The sequence below is a fragment of the Triticum urartu genome, chromosome 7A, assembly GCF_056163025.1.
Source record: "Triticum urartu cultivar PI428250 chromosome 7A, HENAU_Tu73, whole genome shotgun sequence".
In the NCBI taxonomy this organism is placed as follows: Eukaryota; Viridiplantae; Streptophyta; class Magnoliopsida; order Poales; family Poaceae; genus Triticum; species Triticum urartu.
This window is the reverse complement of record NC_141879.1, coordinates 411,208,399-411,216,612: the sequence shown is the minus strand read 5'-3', so window position 1 is coordinate 411,216,612 and position 8,214 is coordinate 411,208,399.

Below are 8,214 nucleotides of genomic sequence, written 5' to 3'. Positions count from 1 at the left end.
AGCAAACCTACACTCGGGGGCTTAGGTGCAGTCCAGTACTCGCCTAAGCTTGAAAAATCCTACTGAGTGGTGAGCAAGCCTCTCACTCAGAGGCTTAGCTGCAGTCCAGTACTCGCCTAAGTTTGAAAAATCCTGCCGAGTGGTGAGCAAGCCTCGCACTCGGGGGCTTAGCTGTAGTCCAGTACTCGCCTAAGTTTGAAAAATCCTACCGAGTGGTGAGCAAACCTCACACTCGGGGGCTTAGCTACAGTCCAGTACTCGCCTAAGTTTGAAAAATCCTACCGAGTGGTGAGCAAGCCTCTCACTCGGAGGCTTAGCTGCAGTCCAGTACTCGCCTAAGTTTCAAAAATCCTACCGAGTGGTGAGCAAGCCTCTCACTCGGGGGCTTAGCTGCATTCCAGTACTCGCCTAAGTTTGAAAAATCCTACCGAGTGGTGAGCAAGCCTCTCACTAGGAGGCTTAGCTGCAGTCCAGTACTCGCCTAAGTTTGAAAAATCCTACCGAGTGGTGAGCAAACCTCACACTCGGGGGCTTATCGGCAGTCCAGTACTCGCCTATATTTAAAAAATCCTACCGAGTGATGAGCAAACCTCACACCCAGGGGCTTAGCTGCAGTCTGGTACTCGTCTAAGTTCAAAAAACACCCCTATCCACAAGGACGACGAGGTGCAGGTTGACTGCAATCCTCTCCTCGGAGCTGCGCCACAAGTACAACATGCGCTCCATCCCTATCCGCAAGGACGACGAGGTGCAGGTCGACTGCAATCCTCTCCTCAGAGCTGCGCCACAAGCACAACATGCGCTCCATCCCTATCCGCAAGTAAGACGAGGTGCATGTCGACTGCAATCCTCTCCTCGGAGCTGCGCCACAAGTACAACGTGTGCTCCATCCCTATCCACAAGAATGACGAGGTGCAGGTCGACTGCAACCTTTTCTTCGGAGCTGCGTCACAGATACAAAGATTATTCCGAGTGAAGAACAAGTTCCACTCGAAGGCAAACACAAGCATATTCGGAGATAAACCAAGTTCAGATAAATCCCAAAGTTCCGAACCACGGATCCATAGTACTCGAGCATCAAGCCCAAAGAAGTTTAACGATTACACAATCACTCGGCATTCCGAGGCAAATAAAGGTGAAGCATAATGTTTTTGGTCACTCGTCAGGAGGAGGGCTGGCTGGATCGCAGAAACTTTCAAGGTCTATGCTGGTTGCGATGCGAGTGGCGGCATCAAGGAAAGTGTCCATGAAGGACTGGAAAGTGTGCCTTTTTGTGTTAGAAACCTTGAGCTCTGCCATCTTGTCCTCTTTGACATACTTGCAGTGCACTCGGACCAGGGACAGGGCGACATCAGCGCCTCAGCGAGAAGATGACTTCTTCCATTCTTGCACTCGCTTAGGTATTTGATTCAGTCGGGCCATCAGAGACTCGAGGTCTTGAGACAGTTTTGCTTGAGGCCAGAGTTCAGCATCAACCCGAGTCATCGCCGCCTTCAGGCGGGCAAGATAAGCAACTGCGCTGTCCATGCGAGATTCCAACCGCAGCACATTCATTGCGACGTCATCTTTGACTGGGCAATTTATGGGGTCTCGACCCGTCTTGACCCGCCCAGTTTCTGCTTTAAAGTCCTGGCAAAGCTCTGCACAGTCGAATGAATGGTGAGTCGACAATATAATAAGACCTGCCAATCGACCATAACAAGTCAGTCGAACATCAATACCTTCAAGTTTTAAGACTAGTTGAGCAACAATCTGGCCCAGATAAGACTCCAACTCGCTCTTCTTGACTTTGAGGCTCCCAATCTCGTCAGACAGCTTGTCCTTGTCCTTCTTTAGTCGCTCGACCTCCCGATTGGCGTCAGAGACAACAGTCTTCAGTTTGGAGTTCTCTTCTTCTAACTTGCCGACTGAAGCAAGCTTCTTGTCAACAAGTGTTGTTTTCTCCCGCGCCTCCTTCTGCGCGGCAGCAAGATCCAGATCTTTCTTCTCCAGAGCCTGCTCCATTTTCTCTAAAGAAATAACATTCTTCAGACGAGCTTGGAGTTGACAGTTTTCACTACGTACATCTGCTCGAGTGAAATCACTCGGTTCAAAAAAATGGAAAGGAAAAGTGCCAGTCATAAGATGGACAATTGTTGATTGGTTACCTCCCATGGCAGCTACTTCGTCACGAGCAGTCTTGAGATTCTTATTGGCCAATTCCAGATCATGGTTGAGGCTGATTTGCTGATTGTTCAATGAAGAAAGTTGAGCCCCAAGATTACAAGATTTCTACAGTCAATATATAAGACATATCAGTTGACAGAAACAAAAAAGCATCACAGTGAAAGTTACTCTAAGACTACCACCAAATCAAACATTCAACGACAGTCTCGGGGACTACACCCAGTGGGTGCACTTAGCGTGCCCCCACTGGTTGGATTCAACACTCGGCATGGTCTGCCCAGCTTGAGTAAAAAAAAGAGCGAAGACAGTTGTTCTCAGACCATAGTTGACTTCCCGCAGTCCACCACGGTCTCGGGGACTACACCCAGTGGGTGCACTTAGCGTGCCCCCACGGGTTCATATTGTCACTCGACATGACCTGCCCAGACCGAGTGAGAAAATTCAGATTTTCAGACCATAGTCGACTGCCCGCAGTCAAGTATGGTCTCGGGGACTACACCTAGTGGGTGCACTCAGCGTTCCCCCACTAGTTCAAAATTCCAAGTCGACTGAAGTGGACGACCTATACGACTTTAGGGCAGACAAACCCCAGTGGGTGGATGAGAAGTAAGATCAGTCGGAAAACCAACTAACCTGGACATTGGTCTGTAGAGCAGCGCTAGCGTTGAAAGCCACCTGACTGGCCTCGTGCACCACTTTCATCTGTCCCATCACAAGATTCAACTGAAGAGGAGCTTCCTTGGCGGCACTCGGTGGGTTGTCTGGAGTTTGGTACGAAGTGAAAAGAGATGATGGCAGAACAGTCGAAGCACTCGCTGGGTCTGATGCATGGAGTTGTACTAGAGCAGCAGGGGTATGAGCAGCTGACCCTGATGGATAGTCAGTCGACAGCGGGATAGCGAAAGTGACGTTGGTGCGAGCCGGATCTACGGATCGCTCCACCGCCGTCCCAGACATCAGTGTCGACTGAGGAACCTGAACCTCAGGCGCTTTCCTGCTCAGTCTGTGGTCCCTCCTCCTTTCCCTCAGAGGCACTTATTCTTATTCATCGTCCGGAAGCACAACAACATCTTGTGGAGCTGCAGCAAACAAGAAAAGTCAGAGAGACGACTGACGAACAGTCCAGTCGACCGACTAAATTCGAGTCAAGCAGACTTACTGGCTTTGGAGGTAGCTGCGTCATCGGTTTCCTCGTCATCTGGGACCTTGTCAATATCCATATCAGTCATGGCGGAGGCCGGGCTGGAAAAGTTCATCATCCACTCGGTCAGGACAGGAGAATCAGTTGAAGGAAAGAAACACGGAAAGAACGTTTACCCAGAAGCAACAGGAACATCCATCTTGATCTTAGGCAAGGTCTTCCGGGCCTTCGAGGGATTGATCTTGGGCTGCTTGATGACTTTCTCAGCCAGCTCTAGAGTCGGAGACCGAGCGCGCTTTTGAGATGGAACGCTCAAGGCCACAGTCTTACCGTGCCTGCCCACAGGATCGTGGCGTTGCTTGGATCGATGTTCTGAACGAGGCGGTGAGTCGACTACTTCCTCGTCGTCTGACTCGTCGCTCTCATCTTCATCATCGTCGTCTGGTGACTCCCATTCACCGCTCTCCTCCGCGCTGTCCTCGCCCTCATGGTCCTGCTCCAGAGCTTGTTCACCATTGGGCATTGAGTACATCTCTTTGTAAATCTACAAGACAAGAAGTCAAGTGGAAATTAGTTAGATTAACAAATAGTCGGAAAACACATTCAAATGCAATCGGTCATATCGGCCAAACCTTGTCTGGCTGGTTGCTGTTTCTGAAAGGGTTGACTCTCCTGGCGCCCCTGGGGCTGTCCTTGTTCCCGGTGATGCTCGTCAGCCATTGAGCCACTGTTTCGGCCGGCACCTCCTCTGGATGAACCCGAGCGGTGTCGCCAGCGCCGGAGTACATCCAAATGGAATGGTCACGGGCCTGGAGCGGTTGGATGCGCTGACTAAGGAACACCTCCAACAAATCCATGCCGGTGATGCCTTGGTTGATCAGCTGGACCACTCTCTCGACCAGCATGCCAGTCTCCGCCTTCTCCGCAGCGGTCACTTTCAACGAGGAAGGAGTCTGAACATGGTCGAAAGAAAAAGGAGGAAGTCCAGTCGACTGGCCTGGAGTCGCGATATCCTTGCAGTAGAACAAGGTCGACTGCCAGTCTCTGACCGACTCAGGAAGGGTCATCGAAGGAAACGAACTCCTTTTCCTCTTCTGGATACCCAACCCCCCACACATCTGGATAACATGGGTTTTATCGTCCTTCGAGTTTGCTTTCTTCATTGTCTGGGATCGGATGGTGAAAATGTGCTTGGAAAGACCCCAGTGCGGTCGACACCCCAAGAAATTCTCGCACATGGACACGAACGCAGCAAGATACGTGATGGTGTTGGGAGTGAAATGATGGAGTTGGGCCCCGAAGAAATTCAAGAAACCCCGGAAAAAAGGATGTGGAGGAAGCGAGAAACCACGGTTGACATGAGTAGCAAGCAAAACGCACTCACCCGGCCGCGACTGCGGCTCCGTCTCCCCCTCCGGCAATCGGGCAGCCTTGTGGACGATCAGCCCTGACTCGGCCAACTGATCCAAATCAAAGATCGGATACAATCACCCTGGATCCAACCTGGCGGCAGCCATGAGCGCGATGAAGATCCCCGATTCGTCTTCTTTCCCTTCGCCGCCCCCGTCGCCTTCTTCGTGCGTTCCAGCGCCACCGTGTTTTCCTTTTCCATGGCGGCGGAGCGGCGGCATCGAGAGTGGAGAAGCCGGATGCGGAGGTGGAGCAAGAGGAAGAAGAAGAAGAATGGACGCGCACAGTGCAGGCGCCTCGGCCTCACCGCTTTTAAAGGCCCACTTCCGAGTGGCTGACACGCGGGCTCGGGTAATCCTGTCAAATCCCTCAACAGTCGCACGTGAGATACGTGGCGAAAAAGGTGGCGTGGAAATCAAAACATTCCTGTTTATCCACTCCGCTTACCACGGCGCGCTCCGTCCGGCGCGCTTCCCCCGAAATTTCGAATCCCGCGAAATCCGGGATCCGCTGCAACCAGTCATGCCAAAGATTTCCCATCAAAGACAACACTCGACAGGTGATGTTATAAAACCAATCGGCAATTTCTGAATCGATCAAGGCGACTAAAACGAAGCCGAAATTCCAACACTGACCTCTGTTCAGAAGTGAATAGTTGGGAAACACAAGAGTCAAGACAATATCAACTTCAACCTTCTCTTCACTCGGACCTCAATCCATTCGGGGGCTAATGATGAGGACATAGATCTGGGGTAGGGTAATAGAGCTGACCTATATGTCCTATCCAAGGTCACTGTCTTAGAAGCCAAGAAGCTCAAGAGATGACAGGGATGGCCCAACAAAGGTGTCGAGTGCAATCCACTCGACCTACCAGTCACACGGAGACTCCTCCTTCTTCGGGTCACTCGACCACACGATCATTCAACCATATGATACGTCTCCAACGTATCTATAATTTTTGATTGCTCCATGCTATATTATCTACTGTTTTGGACAATATTGGGCTTTATTATCCACTTTTATATTCTTTTTGGGACTAACCAATTAACCGGAGGCCCAGCCCAGAATTGCTGTTTTTCTGCCTATTTCAGTGTTTCGAAGAAAAGGAATATCGAATGGAGTCGAAACGGAATGAAACCAACTGGAGAATTTATTTTTGGAAGGAAAGCTACCAGAAAAACTTGGAGTGCACGTTAGGAAAGGAATGAGGGAGCCACGAGGCAGGGGGCGCGCCCTCCACCCTCGTGGGCCCCTCGTGGCTCCCCTGACATACTTCTTTCACCCATATATACCCACGTACCCTAAAACTATCGAGGGGCAGAATAGATTGGGAGTTCCGCCGCCAGAAGCCTCCGTAGCCACCGAAAGCCAATCTAGACCCGTTCCGGCACCCTGCCGGAGGGGGAATCCTTCTCCGGTGGCCATCTTCATCATGCCGGTGCTCTCCATGACGAGGAGGGAGTAGTTCTCCCTCCGGGCTGAGGGTATGTACCAGTAGCTATGTGTTTGATCTCTCTCTCTCTCTCGTGTTCTTGAGGTGGTACGATCTTGATGTATCGCGAGCTTTGCTATTATAGTTGGATCTTATGATGTTTTCTCCGCCCTCTACTCTCTTGTAATGGATTGAGTTTCCCCTTTGAAGTTATCTTATCAGATTGAGTCTTTAAAGATTTGAGAACACTTGATGTATGTCTTGCCATGCGTATCTGGGGTGACAATGGGATACCACGTGAATCACTTCATGTATGTTTTGGTGATCAACTTGCGGGTTCCTCCCATGAACCTATGCATAGGGGTTGGCACACGTTTTCGTCGTGATTCTCTGGTAGAAACTTTGGGGCACTCTTTGAGATTCTATGTGTTGGTTGAATAGATGAATCTGAGATTGTGTGATGCATATCGTATAATCATTCCCACGGATACTTGAGGTGACATTGGAGTATCTAGGTGACATTAGGGTTTTGATTGATTTGTGTCTTAAGGTGTTATTCTAGTACGAACTCTAGGGCTGTTTGTGACACTTATAGAAATAGCCCAACGGATTGATTGGAATGAATAACTTTGAGGTGGTTTCGTACCCTACAATAATCTCTTCGTTTGTTCTCCGCTATTAGTGACTTTGGAGTAACTCTTTGTTGCATGTTGAGGTATAGTTATATGATCCAATTATGTTATTATTGTTGAGGGAACTTGCACTAGTGAAAGTATGAACCCTAGGCCTTGTTTCAACGCATTGCAATACCGTTTACGCTCACTTTTATCATTAGTTACCTTGCTGTTTTTATATTTTCAGATTACAAATACCTTTATCTACCATCCATATACCACTTGTATCACCATCTCTTCGCCGAACTAGTGCACCTATACAATTTACCATTGTATTGGGTGTGTTGGGGACACAAGAGACTCTTTGTTATTTGGTTGCAGGGTTGCTTGAGAGAGACCATCTTCATCCTACGCCTTCTACGGATTGATAAACCTTAGGTCATCCACTTGAGGGAAATTTGCTACTGTCCTACAAACCTCTGCACTTGGAGGCCCAACAACATCTACAAGTAGAAGGTTGTGTAGTAGACATCAAGCTCTTTTCTGGCACCGTTGCCGGGGAGGTGAGTGCTTGAAGGTATATCTTTAGGTCTTGCAATCGAATCTTTTTGTTTCTTGTTTTAGCACTAGTTTAGTTTATAAAAGAAAACTATATAAAAATGGAATTAAGTTTGCCTCATACGCTTCATCTTTTTAATATCTTTCGTGAGTATGATGGAAAGGAAAATTGTGCCAAAGTGCTAGAAGAAGAATGCATTAAAATGTTTGGCACTAAATCTTTGAAGGATGAGCATGATTGCAATGTTGTTAGTATGAACTCCTTGAATATCCATAGTACTAATGATGATTGCACTAGTTATGATGAAAATGTCTCCTATAAACATGTCAATTTTTGTGGAGTGCATTGGGTTTGCAAGTACATACCAAATAGGGAAGATAGATATTGCAAGAGGCATAAGTACTTAGAAACTAAATTGTTGCAAGAAAGTCTTGATGATTGTGCTGAAAAATTCAATATTTTTCGCGCCCCTTGTGAACTTTGCAATGAACATGGTCATTTAAATCTCCAATGCAAATTGTTTCATGACCGAATCATATCCAAAAATTGTGATAATTTGATTACCCTTGAGCATCATAAAGATCTTAGTCTTCTTTTGGGGTATGAGGAAATGAAACGTATAACTGAGGGTATTCCAAAGTTTAATCTTGATAGATTTCTTGATTTTGATCTAGAGAAGATTTATATGTATTGTGCGGTGAATTGCATTGAAAATCCTTATAATGCCAATTACATAAAGAAAAGAAAACAAATAGAAGATGAAGAGAACACTAATGAAAGGGAAGAGACTTCCCAATATTCTCCTATTATTTCTTATGATGAATCAGGTAACGAGGCGGAGCCTCCTATTCAACCAATCTCATTAATAAGGAGCTCCAAAAAGAGGATTGAA